General features: G+C 38.5%; 1 protein-coding gene and 1 pseudogene across 1 annotated transcript in view; one reads left to right on the forward strand and one right to left on the reverse strand.

Moving 5' to 3' along the window:
- Positions 1-21,353, forward strand: part of TMEM131 (transmembrane protein 131) — a 194,796-nt gene that overhangs the window by 15,925 nt on the left and 157,518 nt on the right. The gene's annotated exons all lie outside the window — the stretch shown is intronic.
- LOC130031900 (oligosaccharyltransferase complex subunit OSTC-like) lies at positions 19,180-19,631 on the reverse strand (annotated as a pseudogene).

Raw genomic sequence — 21,353 nt, forward strand, 5'->3', positions numbered from 1 at the left:
TGAATTTGAAGCTCACTTGCTTTGAATTTAAGAGGGCATTAAGCTTAGAACTTTAGAGGGAAACTTCACAGTAATATCAAGGCATATATATTTAGATGAGACAAATAAGAGGCAAATGAAACATGACCACTACATCAAAGCATGGGAAGAAAATGTCACTGTCCTCCCGTTGTTCATCGATTTTCTTGAGCGGGCCCAGTAACGTCTCCATCGTGAGACTTTGTTGTTACCGTGTTTGGCATATCGAATACGTCACAGGTAGCTTGCCAGGCTTTGCCATGCGGGCAAGATACTCTCAGTAGCTTGCCGGGCTCTCCAAGAGGGGCGGAGGAATCGAACTCGGGTCGGCCATGTTGGCTGCGTGCAAGGCAAATGCCCTGCCCACTGTGCTATCGCTCCAGCCCAGGGAAGAAAATAATAGGCAATAAGTAAATCAATAAAGTCAGACTGCACAAACACCCAGAATTCTTATTAAAAGTTGGCAATAAGGAATTTGGCTCCATGACTTGGAGGCCACCCACATGTGCTAGGGGGAAAGGGAGCTCAGATAGAGGAGGTAGCACCAAATAAAGGGTGTTGTGAGGATCCTCTCATGATGGGAGAAGCAGGCTGAAAGTAGACTATAGACCAAACATGATTGCCACTCAATACCTCTCTTGCAAACCACAGCACCCAAAAGGAGAGAGAGAGAACAAAAGGGAGTGCCCTGCCACAGAGGCAGGGTGGGATGGGGAGGATTGGGGGTGGGAGGGATACCGTGGTAGTGGAAAATGGGCACTGGTGGAGGGATGGGTACTTGATCATTGTATAACTGAAACCCAGGCACAAAAATTTGTAAGTCTATATCTGTACCTCATGGTGTTTCACTATCACAATCACAATCACAACCATCCTGTTATTCGTCTATTGCCTCGAGCAGGCCCCAGTAACATCTCCTTCGTCCTAGCCCTGAGATTTTTTTTCTTTTAAAGTGCCATATTCAAGGTTCTTTCAGAGTTAGGAGAATGAGACCCTTCATTGTTACTGGTATTTGGCATATTGGGTACGCCACGGGGAGTTTGCCAGACTCTGCCGTGTGGGCAGGTTACATTCGCTAGCCTGCCAGTTTGTCCAAAGTAGTAACGAGATGATAAGATGTCGTGCGGCCGCAAATGCGGCCGCGTGCTTCCGGGAGCTGGGTTTTATAGTCTCTGAGTCTTGGCCGTTGATGGGATTACACAGTGCCAGGGGGCCAGTTGGTGGGTGTGGCCCCCGCCTACTGGAATTTGGAGGATCTGGATGGAGGATGCTCAGCCCCGATCCTAGTAAGCTTGGAGATCTCAGCCCCGGGACCCGCGTGGCTTTGTTCCTCTGCCAGTACCTTCATGTGTGCGGAGAGTGGTCTCAGCATGGTGGTGGCTGGTTCTGGAAGTCTTTGGCTGCCGGAGCCCTGGTCAGGGCAGGGAGGAAAACTCAACCCGCTCCCCTCCAAGGGGCCCCGGCGAGGACAGCCAGGCACGGGGGCAGGAGACTCTGCTGTTCTCTTCCGGGAGCTGGGTTTTATAGTCTCTGAGTCTTGGCCGTTGATGGGATTACACGACACCAGGGGGCCAGTTGGTGGGTGTGACCCCCGCCTACTGGAATTCGGAGGATCTGGGTGGAGGATGCTCTCAAGGTGTTTCACTAATTAAAAAAGTTGGCAATAAGGGGGGTTGGAGCAATAGCACAGCGGGTAGGGCCTTTGCCTTGCACGCAGCCAACCCAGGTTCTATTCCCAGCATCCCATATGGTTCCCTGAGCACCGCCAGGGATAATTCCTGAGTGCAGAGCCAGGAGTAACCCCTGTGTATTGCCAGGTGTGACCCAAAAAACAAACAAAAAAAGTTGACAATAAATTTTCCTGAGTTATTTCACCTAACCACAATAATCTAAACCAAAAGGCACAGAGTTGTGAAGGATTAGAAAGGTAAATTCTAACCTTCTGTGCTTACACAGGATACATTTGAACCATCCTAATAAACACAGGCTCAAAATAAATGAAGAAATAAGCTCAGGCTCAAAGTAAAAGACTAGAAAGCATTCATAAGGGCATGTAGTGGTCTAGAAAAGGTTGGAACAGTCATACTTATTTCAGACAAAATAGATTTCAAATGAAACTAAATAATGGGACAGAGATGGACTTATGCTTTATGTAATGGCCAAGGACTAAACCATCAAGAAGACAATACTCATTAACATAAACACCAATATTATAAAGTGATTATGAACAGGTTTGAAGAAAGATACCAACCAAAGTACAGTAGTAATAGATTTTAACATCTCACTCTCACCTTTGGATAGGTCAACCAAACAAAAAAATCTGTTAGCAAACATAAACCTTAAAGGAAGAAATGAAAACCCTATACTTACAGACTTGTATAGGTCCTCCATCCCCCACAAAAATGAGTACATTTTTCTCCAGTACACTTAGGATATTCTCCATAATAGATTACATTCTTGGACATAAAACATGTGCCCTTAAAATCATGAAGATAGAAGTGATATCAAGTATCTTTTTTTAGACCACAATGCTAAAAAGGTGGAAATAAACTACAAGGAATCTGCAGAAAAACTCAACACTTGAAACTAAAGAACATACTACTAAATAGTAAGCCTGTCAAAGGAAATATCAAAGAAGAAACAAAGATTTCTGAAAACAAGTGAAAATGAAGACACAAACTATCAGATCATAAGGGCACAGTAAAAGATACAGCAAGAGGAAGTACTAGTAATTCAGGCTTATATGGGGAAATAAGAAAAGCTGAAATAAGTAACCTAACCTTTCCTTCTTTAGAAACTAGAAAAAGAACAATGAATGGAGTCCAGAGTAAATAGAAAGAGGAAAATTATGAAAAATAGAACAGAATAGTGAGGGGAAAAAAATACTAAAGTTTCGTGAAATCAAGCACTGGCTTTTTTTTTAAAAGGCTAAACAAGATTGATAAGCCCTAAACCAAACTCATGAAGAAAAAGATGGAGGCAGGGGCCAGGAACCCATGCTAATAATGTAGATCAGAAATAAGGGATGGGGATTGCAAGATACGCAGAAATACAAAAGATTATGAGATTACTATAGCAATTTTATGCCATGAATTTGCAGATCTTAGAGGATATGAATAATTTTTGGGAATTGTTCAACATCTGAAAACTGAATCAGGAGGAAATAGAAAATCTGTACAGACCAGTTATCGATAAGGAATTTGAAATAGTAATCAGAAGTTTCTCTGAAATGAAAGGCCCAAATTTAGATGGGTTATCAAAACTTCATATAGGACCCATTCCCTGTCCTATGTGCTGTGTCTCGACTGCTTCCAAGAAATCAACAGAACAGGAATTCTTATAGTTTCCATGAAGCCAAAATCACTCTGATACCAAAAGCAGACAGAGATATTACTACTATATGAAAATTTCAAACCAGTATCTTTGATGATTGTAGATGTAGAAATCCTAAACAAAATCTTTGCAAACTGAATTCAGCAATAAATTATAGGGATCACACACTTTGATTAAGTGGGATTTATTCCAGGGATGCAAGGATGATTCAGTATATGCAAGTCAATTAAAGTGATATATTACATCGATAAAAAGGAAAGATAAAAATCATTTCAATAGTTGAAAAGAAAGCATTTGTCAAGATTCATCACCAATTTATCATGAAAACTCAACAAGATGGGACTTTTACCTCAGTGCAGTAAAGGGCGTATAAAACAAACTCCCACCTACGTCATACTCAATAGTGAAAAGCTGAACGCCTATCCTCCAAGATTAGGGACATGGCAAAGATATGCTGTCTCACCACTGTTATTCAACATAGTATTGGCACTCTTAGTCATAGCTGTTAGACAGTGGGATTAAGAGAATTTAAATTGGATAAGAAGTTTGACTATCTTATTTTTAGATGGCATGGTTTTATTCATAGAAAACTATTAGTGTCTGCCAAAAAAACTCCTAGAAACAGTAAGCCCAATCTAGTAAAAGTGGTAGGCTGCAAAAAAAAATTGTGTTTTTATATGCAACAGTGAAAAAAAATTTCAAACATTGCTCTTAGAATTGTGTCCAAAAAATCAAGTATTTAGGAATCAACATAATGAAGGTAAGAAAACTATTGAAAAAAAAGAAAAGTATGAATCTCTGTTAAAATAAATAGAAAACACTGAGAAATGGAAACATATTTCATATTCATGAATTAGAAGAGGGCTGGAGCAATAGCACAGCGGTAGGGCATTTGCCTTACAAGCGGCCAACATGGCCAACCCGAGTTCGATTCCTCCGCCCCTCTCAGAGAGCCCGGCAAGCTACCGAGAGTATCTCGCCCGCACAGCAGAGCCTGGCAAGCTACCCGTGATGTACTCGATATGCCAAACACAGTAGCAACAAGTCTCATGATGGAGATGTTACTGGGCCCGCTTGAGCAAATCGATGAACAACGGGAGGACCGTGATCATTAATCCGTGAATTAGAAGAATTAACATAAGTTAAAATAACTACCTTAACTGACGTGCTATACAGATTCAGTGCCATCCCCAAAAGAGTTCCCATGGCAATAAGAACAAATACTGCTAAAAAATCATTTGAATTTATTAAACTCCCTGAATAATCAAAACAATTCTGATAAAAAAAAAAGACAGGAACTATTGCATCCCTGACTCAGTACTATACAGCTATTGTAATTAAACCTTTGTGATAATGTAATAAAAGACTCTCAAACAAGTGGAGTAGAATGGAAAGGTCAGAGGTAAATTCTTAGGTGTATGGCCACTTTATGACAATGGAGCTAGGAGCATTAAGTGGAGAAAGGAAAATCTACTCAGAAAATTGTGTTTAAAAAAAACTCTTCAGAAAATTATGTTTGAGTGTTCCCAAGTAGCAGCATCAAAAAAATGAAATTTAGATTTATAAAATATGTTGAGAAAACAGGCAAAACTCTTCATTATGTTGACTTAAGAGGTAACTCCAAGTGTTTCTCTCCACTGGCAAGTAAAACTGAAGCAAAAATAAACTAATAGAACTAAATCAAACTAAAACATTTATGCACTGTGAAAGAAACAATGGCCAAAATTTTAAAATACGTGGCCTCAATGAGAGGAAATATTTGCAAACCATATATCTGATTAAGTCTAATATCTAAGATATAAAGCACTCACAAAAGTCAACAACAAAAATAACCCCCACCAAAAATTGGGGAGAAGTACTGAACAGACACTGTATGTCACAGAAGAAATACATATGGCCAAGAGGTATATATAAAGGCTCATTGGTGCCAGAGAGATAGTTTAGAAAGTAAGGTACAATCCCCAGTGCCCCATATGGTCCCCTGAGCTCTCCAGGAGTAATTCCTGAGCACCACCAGGTATGGCCCAGCAACCCCTCCCCCCCACCACACCACCACCAAAATAAAGACTTAGCCATCACTGTCCAGGAAATAAAAATCAAAATGACAATGATATAATACCTCACATTGATGTGAGTAACCTATGTTTAAAACAACCAGTAACATTTATGGATGGTGTGAAAAAAGGAACCCTTAGTGTTGGTAGGACTGCTTTCTAGTTCATCCTCTGTGGATATTAGTATGAAAACTTCTGTGTATCACACTTAGGCATCTGAATATGTAAAAACATTAAATGCACATCTGCGTTCATTGCAACACTACTTGTCATAGCCAATATCTGGAAACAACCCAGTGCCCAAAATAGATGAGTATATAAAGAAATTGTATTTATGTATGAATACTACTCAATTATAAGAATAAACATTGCATTTTACCATAACCTGGCTGGAACTAAGGGCGCCATGTTAAGCAAGAAATTTTGAAGAAAAATTTGAAGGACAAAGACTAGATTATCTTATTCATACGTGAGCATAAAGAAACAGAGTAAGGGAATAGACAATGGCCAATGCAAATTAATGAGATTTTGCCCGTTGAACTGATTCTGCCACGGAGGTGTCTGTTCTGAGGAGTGAGAGGTTGATCGAGAAGGGACTGAGAGACCATGGTGGAAAGTTATTGATACTACAGTGATGGGTGTGGTGCATTAACATTGCATGCATAAAAAATCAATACTATTGATAATCATGATACCTCAGTTTTATTTATTTATTTATTTAAAAGGGGCAGCTCCAAAAAGGCATAAAGTATATAAAGTATATTAGTTGTTTCCTAAAGTGGGAAGGAAGAATGAGGGCTTTCCTGTGGGGAAGAAAATGTTCTGGAATTAATTGGTGATAAGTGTACTTTGTGAATACACAAAATACTGCACAGTGTATTTTTAGGTGCACAGATTGTATGCTATTTGAATTCTGTCTCAAGCTGTTTTGAATTTTTATTAAAATGGACAAATACCCTTTTTGTGTAGAAAAAAATATGTCATTTCTCACTTATCCAGTTGCAATAAATTAAATGCTTGCTAGCACTTCTGATGAGTGTGAGAAAGCATATTTTCCTAACTGGGTGGTGGGAATGCCAGAAAACTAACAATCTTAAAAAGAAATTTGACACTATTTCTGTGTTTGCAATTTTGACCTGGAAATCCCAGTCCTAGGACTAGACCCTAAAGATACACTTCTGAAAGCAAAAATACATATATACCAGGTTGTTACTAAATACATATACACCAGGCAAGATTATTTGTAATAGAAAAATATTGGAAACTCTCACAGGTAGTTGAATACATTATGCCTACACAAAAGGTTCTTACGCACATGAGAAAGATCTCTAGAATTTGATATTTAGTGATTTTTAAAAATACATTGCAAAATAAAAACTGGGGTAGGTCCAAAAGAATGAAGCAAGTAAGTGTGTGCATGTATAGAGTATGCTACCTTAATTTTTTTCAACTCTTTCTGTATAGTTCTATGAACTTAGCGTGTGTAAAGTTTTGTGTAAATACTATCACAATCAGAATATAGAACAGTTCAGTCAACTTCTCAAACTCCCTTTGTAGTCACACCCTCTTTGTTCTCCTAACCTTTGGCAACCAATGATTTGTTCTCCAGTAATCACTGGTTTTCTCTTTTTGAAAATTTCATGTACATGATATCACATACTGCATACAGTTTTGAGGCTGTAACTGGGAGTCAAGGTTTGTGTTTATTTTATTGGGGCCATACCTACAAATTTTAGAGTTCCCTACATATTCTGGAGATACAAAATTCAAAGATCCATGGTTTCTTCCTTGTCTATGACTTGTATTTTCTCTCTTTTAGAGATATCTTTTAGAGCAGCTTTTAGTTCATTAAACTCAGTTTATCAGGTTATTCTCATTAGATCATAATTTTGTTACTGTATCTAATATTTTCCTAACTCCTGGTATAAAAAACTTCCTCCTGTAAGTTTTATAGTTCTCATTCCTTTACTTAGATCTATGACCCATTTTAATTTTAAATGTGTCACAGGTATGGATTCCCAGGTTTTTTTTTTTTTAACTTTTTGGGTCACACCCGGTAATACACAGGGGTTACTCCTGGCTCTGTACTCAGAAATTACCCTTGGTGGTTCTCAGGGGATTATATGGGGTGGTGGGAATTGAACCTGGGTTGGCCGCTTGCAAGGCAAACACTCTACCTGCTGTGCAATCACTCTAGCTCCCAAGTTCATATTTTTGTGTATGGACATTCAGTTATTTTGTGCCCACCTAAATGTTCCAAAATAATCTTGTTATTTTAAACTCAGCTGATTACAACCTAATTTCATATGCAACCTAATGCCTTTTGTCTCCTGATCCAACCTAATCACAGGTTCCTGAGATTGGGTCTTGAACTTAGACTGGGTGGGAACATTATCCATTATAGATGGCTTTCAGCATCTCCTTCATCAGCCTCAGAATTTTTTCTTTCTTTGTACAGTGAAAAAAAATAAAGGTCAATTAAGGATTTGCTTTTTAACCTACATGCTAAAAATGCTAGAAACAATGAATTCTGTTAACCAACACTCTTAGAAGCATTAGTTATAGCCTATCATACATAATATTTAGAGGTAGTATATTTTGATTTCAGAGGCACTGTATTGAAGTACTCTTTTTTTGCGGGGGAGGGATAACTTCAGAATTGTGAGTTGAGAATTTTTAAGCCTTTTGTATCTGGCTGTCAGTGTAAGTTTCTCAAGTTAGTGTATTGATTTAGTGCCACAAATAGAATTTTAGGCAAGTATCAACCAACCTTATTTTTCTCTCCTAACATTATATAGTTAGGCCCCACCCGGCCTTATCACAGTTTACTTCCTGTGTTGTAGCTTTTTATCACATGGAGCAGCTGGTCACTATGTAGTGTCTACTTTTCCTCTAACGCCTTTAGCAGTGTCATCTCCCACATGTCAACAAATTCAGTGCTCTTTAACAAGCGTCCGTGTTGTACTCTCATGATTTTCTTCCTGGCCTTTACTCACGATTCTCTGGGAAGGGAATTTATGCATTTAATGTTGACAGGATAGTTCATGTGTTTCAGCTCTGAGCGATTAGGTTTCATTTTTCCATGGCTTTGTATTGATCTATTCCCATATTCTTTGTATGTGTAATTGTTGATGGAAGTACAGTAGGTATTGTTTCCTGAAGGTGTAGATGAGCCAAAAAAAAAAAAAAAAACCAACCAAAGTCCTAGTTGACATTGAATAAAAAGTTTTATTTTTATTTGAGGACCCAGAGAGATAACTGTTATCTCAGAATTCAGTCTAGCAGCATTGCATGTCTGTTGCCATATACTGTGACCCTTGTGGCTCCCAGCATTGCTGGGCCTGACTGAGAAGGTCCACCTCTTTGGGACTTAGCATTGAGTGCATGGTCTGGCTCAATTTCACCAGAAGGTGCGCACATATCTTTTGGGAAGCATCCCTTTCCCAAAATATTTGGGGCTGCTTATATTGAATGCTGCTGACCCAGGTTCCACTCCTGGCACTACATATTTTCCCCCTAAGCAGAGCCAGGAGTGGTCCAAGTGTCCGCTCACCCTCCTCCCCCCAAAATTAATCTTCATCCTTTTCTGTTACTTCTGTTGGCCTATTTACATTTTTTCTCCTCTTTCGCCCATCAAAAGAAACTTGTTGGCAATGCTGTTCACTCCTGCTGCACTCATATTCTCTGCTAAGCAGTTTGGTGGGGGGAAGCTAAGGATATAGCTCAAAGGAGTAGCTCTTTTTTAAAGAAGGAGGTGTTTATTTGTTTTGTAGGGAGTCATATCTAGTGGTGCTTAGGACTTAATCCTGGCTCTTTACTCAGGACTCACTCCTGGTAGGGGATGGGGGACTATATGGGAGACTGGAGATTGAACCCTGGCTGGCCATGTGCAAGACAAACACCTTACTGTACTATTACTCCAGCTCCAGAAGAAAGTATTATAAATAATATTCAAATATGACATTTTGTTCCATGATGATTTCACTAAAAACAAACAAACACCTTTTTTTCCTCACAGGTATTCCTGAAAGATATCTCATGGTTTATACTTACAGTTCATAGTAGTATGTTCTTTGAAACATTTGTGTACTGGCTCTAGCATCACCATTCCAGTAGTTCCCAATCAACAAGAGAATGGAAGGAAGTGTTGTAGGATTTTGATTTGTAGAGGAGACTTATTTCAACCCTTCTAGGCCCTTGCACAGCTTAGCATCAGATAAGATGCTGAGGTGAACAGTTCTGCATTAGTTATGATAACACTAGGCAATCATGTGTCATATATGAGACGGCTTTGGGAGAGTAGAAACCAGTTTCTTGAGTGAGGAAGTGTTTAGCATTCAATTTCGTGGTTTCATTCCTGATTTTATTTTATTATTATTTTATTATATCTATTATTTATTTATTTTATTCCTGGTTTTATTTTAGATACCTAACTATATCAGCTGTATTTTTTTATTTGATCATATTGGAAAGATTATCACTAGATATATGGATAATCTTGACGAAATGGATGTGTAGCTCTTATCCTATCATTATAAAATGCATGCTCAAAAGCCTTGGAATAGCAGCCTAGGAAGAGGAATGTCAGTGTAGAAAGATACATTTCAAGATATCAAAGAAGGCCCTAAACTGTCATTCATTAGATTCTGAAAAGGAAATGTTTTCCAGAATATGTAGCGTAAGCATTTGGGTGTCTGTCGACAAAATTACAGGAAGAGCTAACTAGCTGGCAGAGCAGTGTGTGCGGGGAGAGATTTAAATAAGGTGAACCTGAAGAAGATAAAGCAATGATTGAGTGATTCTCCCCAACATGTAAGCATACACTGCCCACCTCTAGGGCTTCTCATTAGGAGGGCAGCATTAAAGGTACACTGCATAAAATAATAAGGTGATTTCTCTTCTGAACATTTATATATTTGAAAATAAAAGTCTTGACTTAAAGGCAGAACACTTACCTTTCCTGCGTGAGGCCCTGTGTTTGACCTCTAGAACTGGTAGTATTCATGGAAGATGGGGTATGTATGTGTCTTCCACCTATTTGGAAGTCATAATGTATATATATCAACAAATTGCACACATGTGAGCACCTGGACACATGTGCGCGCATGCACACACACATGCACACATACGCACACACCATACCTTGTTCAGTTCTTGTTCAGATGGGAAGACTGTGTCTTAGAAAACTGCTTTGGTTGCTCAGTTGGGAAAGGATCTGATCCCCATGGTGGCAGCCCAGACTCTTGCTACAGTTATCAGGTTTCTGTTTTTACCACATGAAGACAAGATTGAAGCTCTGAGGAGTCTCTTGTTTGTGCAGGCTCCCCTTGGGCTCTTGCCAGCACTTTTTGGCATAGTTGCTGCAGGTTTATGTTTGTGTCTAGATGCCTTCCTTCCAAGGGTGGGACTCATTTTCAGGACCCTGATTACGGAGAGAGAGGAGTGCCCACTTACATAATACATGGCAGAGGCTCAAGAAACCTTGACTCTTGACAATTTGAATCATGAACACACAGGCTAGTTCACGTTCATCTCCATGTCTACCTCAGACATCCATGTTGGTTTCCTAGGATGTTAATATGCAAAGCATTAAAACACCACATTATTTAAGAAAAATATCTTTTGAGATCTTAAGTGATAGTTATGCTACTTATTTGGTTCCAGACAGGAGGGAATACTGACAGATTCATTTATTAATTTTTATTCAGTGGGTACCAAGTCTTAAGTTAGATCTAGAAAGTTAGATCATTCTGGCCCATTAAAATTGTGGTACAGTGTAGCGAACGGGCTTGAGGACACTTCAGTTACAGTTTATAAGAGGTTTACGGATACATCAGTTGCTATGGGCAGGACCCTCAAAGTGGACCAGGAGAATGGAAAGACAGAAGACCTTAGCAGGGACACGTGAGAAAAGATGTTTTTGTGTCATCCAATTTACATGTCTCTTATCAGAACAGTTCTCCATATAGGCAAAATACTAGCTTTGAATAAACTAAGTAAGCAAACATGTTTTGTATTGATGTTGCTTAGAATAAGATCCCATCTTCGGTCTTTAGGCTGGACACTAGCTTTGTTAAGATGTATGTGTGTCTCAGAGGGATTATTCTTTTTTCTTCCTACCTTAAAAGAGCCACCACTTAAAAAGTGGTATAAGACATCCAACAGGGGTTTTATGTGGGAAGGAAACTTTTATTTGCTTTGATTAAACAAAAGAATTGAGACTGTAGTACTTACAGCTCTGTGACATTGGTCAAGTTTCTTATCCTGAGTGTCTGTTTTCTCTTAGATTTATTGAGAATTAAAATATCTTTTAAATGTTAAGGGATTTAAATTTTTTTAAATTGAATCACAATGAGAAACAATTACAAGGCTGTTCATGGTAATGTTTCAGTCATACAGTGTTCCAACACCCATCCCTCAATCAGTGTACATTTCCCACCACCAATGTACCCATTTTCCCTCCTGCCACCCCCTAACTCCTTGCTACCCGTTTCTGTGGCAGTCACTTTCTCTCTCCCTCTCCCCCTCTCCTTTCCCACTCCTTCCCTCTCTCACTCCCTTTCTCTCCCTCTCTCCCTCCTTCCCCCTACTCACCCTACCCCCTCTCTCTGTCTCTCTGTGTCCTTCTGTCTCTGTCTCTTTCTCTTTGTCCCCTGCCCCACCTCCCTCCATCCCTTTCTCCCTTCCTCCCTCCTTTTGGGTATTATGATTTGCAATACAGATACTGAGAGGTTATCATGTTTGTTCCTTTACCTACTTTCAACACACAATTCTTATTCAGAGTGATCATTTCCAACTATCTTTGTCATAGTGGTCCCTTTTCCCCAGCTCTTAAAGAAGGCATCCAACCATGGTCCAATCCTCCTGACCTTTGTTTCTACTCTCCTTTAGTATTAGTTTTTATATTATGTTTTTTTCCCCATCCCACAGATGAGTGCAATTGTTCTATGTTTGCTTATATATGGATGGACATAGAGAGTATCATGCTGAGTAAAATGAGTCAGAAGGAAAGGTACAGATTTAAACTTTTGAAGGTGCTTAATAAACCTCACTACTATCTAAAGGCAACATAATGGAAGAAGTACTCCACATAATTAAGTTGTGAGGGAGGGAGTAAAGGAAGGGGTGTTGGTCTCCTTGAGGGTAAGAAATGGGTACACTGTTGATGGGGTGTAGTGTTGTAATTATGTGTGCAAGAAACCTTTATTAGTAGTATTGTAAACTATAGAATCTCAAATAATAAGCATAAGTAAATCTGACTGCTGTCCCTTGTCTCAAGTATTAAACTTCTTGAAAAATTCCCTATTACCAGTTTTGGATTAATAAGATTATAACTTGTAATTATGAGTAATTTGTTAATTACCTTTTAAAGATTCCTCATTTTGGGGCTGGAGCGATAGCATAGTGGGTAAGGTGTTTGCCTTGCACTCGGCCAACCCGGGTTTGATTCCCAGCATCCCATATGGTCCCCCGAGCACTGCCAGGAGTAATTCCTGGGTGAAGAGCCAGGAGTAACCCCTGTGCATCACCGGGTATGACCCAAAAAGCAAAAAAAAAAAAAATTACTCATTTCCATATACCTTTATACTTTATTTCTTTATGTTACTTAGTCTGTACCCAGGAAACTGAAATAAATGAAACTTTCTCAACCCTTTTATTCTGTAGTTATATAGGAAGAATAAATTTATAATTTATATTTTCAGTATTTTGAGCAAACTTCCTGTTATCATTCAGTGCATATTTCATGACTAGACTCTAGAAATATATGAATAAGACATGGTCATTAGCTTCAATAATGTATTAGAGAGATAGACATAGACAGTTACAGTGTGGAATTAAAATATGTACCAAGGTTTTATGTGTGCCACAATAAGCTGATTATATAAATAAATTTAGGTATTGATCAGCTTATATAAAGGAAAAAGCAATGCTAATGAAGATGCTGGGTCCGGATCCGCATAACCCAGTTTTACAATGAGCCAAATGCAGTTCCATAGTTTCATTTGACTCACTCCTACCAGCCTTCTAATAAGTGGCTTTTTCAAATTGTTACTTCAGTTAGTGAGCAGGTGTGGAATTCAAACCCATGAACACTTCAGGAAAACGCTTGGTCAGAACAAGCTCATATCTTTCTGATAAATGATGAGTTAGTTCACTTGCATGGGGAATATGACAGTGTGTGGAGACTAGGTAACCTGACTGGGAATCTGGGAATCTTGTCTCATCTGTGACTGAGCAGGCTGTCCATCCCTCATGGTAGGTTTTAGTAGGTACTGCAGGGAGACTTGCCTGCTTCCTGATAGAGTTGGCCTGAGGACTGAGTTTGCTCATCTGTAATAGGTTTTGGCATATAGCAGGTGCTGGTTTAGTGCTGGCTCTTGTTGTTACGTATTTGTGTTATGTTTCCTCTCAGACTACTTGTAATACCAAGCTTGTAAATTTTATTTGGGTCAGGCCGACTCCTTGAGCTTAAGGTATTCCATGTATTCAGCTCAGCAAACATGCATTGAGAATCAGGCAGTGTGCCGGACACTAGGTTGGTCATTGAGTTCCCAGAGACTTACGAGAGAGTTCCTGTCGTACCAGCTTTTTTTTTTTTAATTGTATTGTGTTCTTTGACAGAGTAGTTTTTAGATAAGGACATTAAAAGAATTAGATTTAAAACGGGAAGAAATGGGGCTGTAGGGTTAGTACGGTGGTTGTTGACCGTGCACGTGGTCAACGCAGTTTCATCCTCATCATCCTGTATGATCCTCTGAGCACTGCCAGGAGTAAATCCTGAGTGGAGAGCCAGGAATAATCCCTGAACATCACCAAAACCAAAATAGATAAAACTGGAAGAAATGTTTTAAAATTAGAAGAGTTCTCTCTTCTAAAGTAAAATAGCAAGGAACTTAATGAAAATTGCCCTTTTTAGATCTTATTGTACCACTTCAGAAACAATTTGTAGTCGGTCACTCTGTAGGTAAGTGTAACGTCTTCGTATTACGTTGTAGGGAACAGAGAAATCAAAAGTATTAGAAAGTATTAGAAATCATTGTGTGATTTCTCTCATGCTCTATATGCATTCTCTCCGCCCTAGTAATCAGTTTGATGTGCTAGGTACTCATGATAAAAATTTGTTTCATGAAGATGATATTTAAAATTAAAAATTGGATTTGACAATTTTGCTTGTTAAGTTTCAGATTTAGTTGAAGGCATATTACTAGGATGCCCTTTTTTGGATTTCAGAATTCTATTTAGTCATTTCTCCACAGGCAGATGAAAGAAAGCAAGAAAAAAAGAAAAGAAAAGAAAGAAAGAGAAAGAAACAAGGAAACAAACAAACTAGATTTTTTTAGGTTGGATGGTGTAGAAATTTCTTAAGACTTGTAGGAACAGCAATTTTCATTATACTAGAAATTTTTAAATCAACATGTGATGTTTATGAAGTCTAATTAGTTGGTGCTCAGTCATAGGGCTTGTCATATGGTGCAAATTCATCATGCCTGGTTTCTACTTGATGGTGGCTGATAGTATTTAGAAAGTGCTGGGTATTAGAGGTCTACATAGTAGTACTTTTTAATAAGAAACATCTAAGTGTATTTTATAGACAAGGGATTATAGCTTAAATACTATGGGTCATTGTTTTCCCTAACTTTCCCAGTAGTATTTAATCGTATGAAGGTCATAAGTTTGTCATTGATAATATCTCCCTATTTTAGAAATAGTATTGTCTACTCCAGGATTTATTAGAATTAAATGAGAATGGCACATGTAGGTAGCCTAGCTTAGTGTTCAGTTTGTAAAAGTAGATTATACTCTGGTTATTTTTCTTTTAATGTTTTTCTGTCTAGAAGTCAAAGTAAAGTATTGTCACTATCACTGTCCTCCTGTTCATTGATTTGCTCAAGCAGGCCCAGTAATGTGTCCATTGCGACACTTGTTACTGTGTTTTGCATATCGAATACGTCACGGGTAGCTTGCCAGGCTTTGCCTTGTGGGCAAGATACTCTAGGTAGCTTGCCGGGCTCTCCCAGAAGGGTGGAGGAATCGAACTCAGGTCGGCCATGTTGGCCGCTTGCAAGGCAAACGCCCTACCCACTCTGCTACCGTTCCAGCGCAAAGTGTAGTATTAGGGGAAACAATCTAATTGAGACAGAATTGATATAGTAAGGATGTATCTTAAATATGTAGTTTTTGCTTTCCTCAGCAACATGTACTTGATGTTTTAAAGAAAATTATGGGAAAATATAGATATATTCCTAACTTTATTCCACTGTTTTTTTTTTTTAGTCAGCATGAGTGTGCTTTAGGGGAGAGATGTGTGACTTGCTTGTCTGTTTCAGTAATACAAGTGGCATGAATAAACTTGCAAGGGAATGAAAGTAGATTGCCAAAATTCTCCCAGTTATCTATTGAGATAAGTACATAGATACATAATACTCATCCTTAGAGCCAGGAGACATTACAGTGGTTGGGGTACCTGCCTTGCTTAGCATGTGCCCAAACTAGGGTTTGATTCCAGGTAATACATGGTCCCCTGAATATCATTGAGTCAGCTCTAGAAGCTTCATCATCACTGGGGTGGCCTGGGTATCCCTAGGACACCATAAGGCCCAATAAGCGTTACATCTTCAAGCTCTTGCATTGAACCAACTGACCACCTGTGAATTGCCTGTGACACCGCCTCCCCCTCCCCCAACAAGTAAATAAAAGAGCAGTTATTTTTAACCTGTTGATCAGCTTTTCTCAACTGGGGCCATATGACGTGCGGGCCCCCAGTATATTCCAAGAGCACCATAGATGAAAATCACATAAATAGCAGAACCACAGCAGAAGACCATGGACCAGCTAGTAGAATGGGGTTTGGAAGTGCAGGAAGGGGACCATTGCAGGAAATGGGTTGAGAAACACTGCTGTAGATGACATTTTGTCTGGGGACTAGGAGCTCTGTTGACTGGCTGTAGTGGTCATGGATACCTTGGGATTGCTACCATTCTATTGGCAGATATTTGGGAGTGTGACCTATTTTATCAGTTTTCTTAGAAATGGTTGGAATATATTACTCTGTCCATTCAACATAACTTTGTTACCTTTATGTAAGCTTGTGTGTCAGAAAACCAGTTTGAGAAACATGTTTATATTTTAAAAGATAACATTTTTTCAAATTGGTATGTGAACTTTATTGATATTTTGCTTTATAGCTAATGGAATTTTAACATAGATTTAACCATAATACATTTGCATAGGAGGAACACTTTTTAATATGTAATATAATACTAGTACTATCTTTTTTAGAGTGAAAAGCAAATTATCCTAGCAATCCTAAATTTTTCTTAAGCCCACTGCTTTCAGGGATCTTAAAAGATGTACACACGACTCGTTTCTTTTTGCCCTAACACAAAGGAAATTGATAAAGTGACAGCTGCATCGCTTATATATAAAGAGCATGTAGAACCTAAAAAACAACTCTATAAAATAAGTGAATTTTATTGAACTCTTGTCTTTTCTCAAAGGCAAGCTTATTAACAGCTTGTTAAAGCTGTTTAATCAGCTTTATTAAGGTGTAATTTCTGTACAATAAAATTCAACTGTTTTAAAGGTAAACTTTGATAGCTTTATGAACATATGCAATTATTAAAATCATCACCATCATAATAGAGATATTTTCATCATCACAGAAAGTTCTCTGAAACTTTTTTTGCAGTCTTTCGCTTTCTTCTCAGTTCTGGCCCCAGTGAAGTACTAATAGGCTTTTTATCCCATTAACTTTGCCTTTAAAAAAAATTAAAATAAATAAAATCAGGAGCCAGAGAAACAGTACAGTGGGTAGGGCGCTTGCCTTTTCACATGGCTAACCCGAGCTCTATACCCAGCACCACATATGGTCCAGAGCCCACCAGAAGTGACCTTGGTGCAGAGCCACCTAAACTCTATCAGGTCTGGCCCCAACCCCCCAATAAATAAAAAAATGTAATATGCATTTTTGTGCTTATTATACTTTGCACAGTGCTTTCAAGAGTCACTTAAGTGCATGAGCAGTGGTTCCTACTGGTGAGTTGTGATCCATTATATGAGTATACTATAGTTTGTTTAGTTATTGATAGGTGTATAGGCTGCATCAAGTTTTGGCCTATTATGGTTGAAGTATTTATGAACATTAAGTAAAATCTTTATGAACAGCTATTTTCATTTCTTATAAATAATGTGGAGTGGAATGATGAGAAATATGATTATGCTTATCTTTTTAAGATATTACGACATGGTCACCAGCAGCGTATGAGAGTTGCAGTTATTCTTGCTGTGCGTCCTTGCCTCTGATTATCAGTAATTTTAGTGGGTGTATAATAGTATTTCATTATGGCTTTGAATTGTTGTTACCTAGTGGCTAATGTTATGGTTTATCTTTTCATGTGGTTTTAGGCTGTTAGTAGATCTCTTTACATTTCTAGAAGGAGATATTTTGCCTACTTTTTATTTTGTCTTGGGAATGTTTGCATGTTCTTTAATATTCTGTATGTGATTCTTTTTTGGATACGTGTAGTTTTCTACAAGTGTCTTGGTAACTTTATTCCCTGTTATATTTTTGAATGATGCTGTAAGTGGAGTTGTAATTTTATTTCATTTTTTGATTTTTCACAGTTAGTAAATAGAAATTTGGGTTTTTTTGTCCTTTGTCTCAATTTGTTTATTTTAATAATGCCTTTTGAGTTATCTTCATACATGACTATGTTTATAAATAAAAATGGTTTCACAGCTTTCTTTTTCATCTGTGTGCCTTTGCATCTTTCGTCTTGTATCAGTATGATGGCTGACATTGCAGAATATTGTTTGTTAAGAGTGGAAAGAATGGGCATCCTTGCTTTATTCTTGTTTTTTATGGGTGAAAGTAACCTTTCATTGTAAGTTGTAGTTTTTCATGGATACTCACAATCAGATTGAGAATTTTCATTATACTTTGAATTAGCTGATACTTACCATCATGAATTGGAGACTTTTGTCAATTTCTTTTCCTTATCTGTTGAGATGGTTATATTTTTCTATTTTTAGTGTAATATTATGTACTTCCTAACATTTTACTTCTTTCATTCTTTGGGGCACCACTCCCATAATAGCTGGGAACTTCAGTGTTACCAGCAGTGTGGGCGGGCCCCTTGAGTCACCCCAGTGGAGCAGAGTGGTATATGGTGCTGGAAATTAAGCTCTTGACCTCACACATGGAAGGCATGTGCTGTGGCATTTTGAACTGTTTCAAGATGTTAAATGAAACTTACTCATTATTCACGCCCTACTGAAGCCACAAGTTGCTCCCAATGAGCGACTCTCCGGCACGGCCATGGCCCCAGAGGCACACGAACCTAATTCAGAACTCAGTAGCTTGCGGCAGAAATGTGAATGGACTATGCGTTACACTATGGCACTGTGCCCCCCCACCCCCGGAAAGGGTGTCTGTCTCTTCCACCCCCCCACCCCCCACAACATGGTGGCCGCCGCCTCAGAGCTTATTGGACAGCCAGGTATGAGCCAGCGGTGACAGAGCAACTGCGGCCTCATGGAATGGGGGCGGAACCAGCACATCCTTCACGCCCTACTGAGGCCAAGAGTTGCCTCCTACGAGCAGCTCTCTGGCACGGCCATGGCCCCAGAAGCACACAAACCAATCTGGTAATTATCCGGCTTTTGTCAGAAATCTCTCCAGACTTAATTAGTAAAATATCAGAAATCCAAAATCACTCAGCCACAGTTGACGCAAATTCAATATCTACTGATTTTTTTTTTCTCAAAAGGCATGCTAACCTATCAGATAACCCAGCAGTTTCATTTTCATGAATACTCTAGCCATGAAAAAATTTGACAAGATGCAGATTAATCCAATAAACAAAAGAAGTAACCTATTGAGTTTTAGAATATCCAGTGTATTGTATTGGTCCAGGATTATAAAACTGAAACCTCCCAAGGTTCTTGTAAACAAGAAGCTATATGAGACCTTCCACAATATATTTCCATTTACTCTGTAGATCAAAAAAGTTCCTGGTTCTGGTGCTCACGCTTATTAGTAACAGAGTCAGCCCTTGGAAGTTCAACAATAACATTACAAATTATTCCTTCAGTGATGAGAAAGTTAGACAGCACCATATGAGCATATATCATCATGGTTAACAGCATGTACATCCAGGGTGGCTTCTTCAGCTTCAGGTTGGAACATTAAAGCACCAAAAATGAAACTCAATAACAAGTCTCCATGTTGGTGATGATTGTTTATTGTTAGAAATAGAATTAGTCTTATGTCTTTTAAACTATTTCAAAAAACCAGATAGAATCCAGATAGGAAAACCACAAAATGATTCTGGAAAAATTATTATACCAGAAATCAAAGAGTGCTTAAGGATGAGTGGGAATATGCCCTTAAAAATTGAAAAAAGCTGGCTTGAAAGGGACTCCATTTGGCCAATTTTGGCACAGTTTGAGTTTTTTTTTTTAAGGTAATATTTGTCAGTTATATTGACAAAAAGTGTCCATGAGTTCATAGTGCTATCCAAAATCAAAGGGGTCAAAGGAAATAAAAATGACATCTCTAAAGAATACCACTTAAGAATACCATGAGATTTGGAGACGACCGCTGGACTAGAGCCGTTACCAACTGGATTCCATGGGACGTCAAAAGACCGCGTGGCCGCCCACTTACCAGATGGTCAGACGTCTTCGTCAAGACCCTGAATTATCGCTTTGAGGCTCTTCGAGTTCCTAGAATGAACAGATGCCATTGGGCTACACTAGCACACAACAGCGACGAATGGAGCCGTTACTGATGCCCACTCAAGCAAATTGATGATTAACAGGAAGTCAAGTGATCAAGTGGTTAAAGAATACCACTGAGTATTCTTGTTACACAGAAATATAAGGAAGGATTGAATTAGAAAGCTTCAGTATTGCAACCACCCACATAATAATTGATTCAGGCAAGAATTGTCTATAGCTTCTAAAATTATAGGTGAAAGATCATTAGATAGAGGCACACTATCTTATTTTTCCTTGTGGGTTGCTTATTAATTACAAAAGGCAAAGATAGCTTTATGATGGGAATATCTGGTAGATTCTTTATTAACTAATGATTCAGTTTTGCATCATCAGCCTTAAACTAAACATGTTTGCCTTCAAGAGTCATCTATATATTTTCATACAGTATAAATGTCACTTTTATAATTTTTAGACCAATAGCTATCCCCCCAAAATCCAGTAAAAATATTTTGAATAAACCACATCAAATTAAAAAGCTTTGCAAAGTGAAAGACACTCAAGCAAGCTTTTTTTTTTTTTAAAAAAGACACCATACTGAATGGTAGAAATATTTGCACATAATACATCATATGAAGGGTTAATATCCACAAACTATAAAGAACTCAAAACTCAACAACAAAAATCCAATGACCCCATCTATATGAAAAAGTGCTCATCATCACTCATGATTAGGGAAATGTAAATCAGAACGAGATAGTAACTCATGCTGGTGTGAATGGTACATACTAGAGCGTCTTAAAACAACCAGTGTTGGCAGGGCTGTTGTGAGAAGGGACCCACCATTCACTATTGGTGGAAATGTTATCTGATTAGCCTTTATGAAAAGTAATATGGAAACCTATTGGAAAAATTAAGAATTGAACTACTTTATAGTTCAGTGATACCACATCCTGGCCTCTCCCCCAAACTCAAAAACATTAGTTTGAAAAGATACATGCATACCTATGCTTATCGCAGTACTCAGTACTATAGCCAAGATATAAAAACAGGACTGAAATGATAGTTCAGTGGGTAGGATGTTTGCCTTTCATGCAGTCAATCTAACTTTGATCCCCAGCACCCTATATGTTCCCCCTAGCACCACCAGAAGTGATCCAGTACAGAACCAGCAGTGAATCTTAAATACCGCCAGGATGATCAGAAACCAAAAGAGAACAAAAATGATAT

This window comes from Sorex fumeus, unplaced genomic scaffold, assembly GCF_029834395.1.
Source record: "Sorex fumeus unplaced genomic scaffold, SorFum_2.1 ptg000006l, whole genome shotgun sequence".
NCBI classification, from domain to species: Eukaryota; Metazoa; Chordata; class Mammalia; order Eulipotyphla; family Soricidae; genus Sorex; species Sorex fumeus.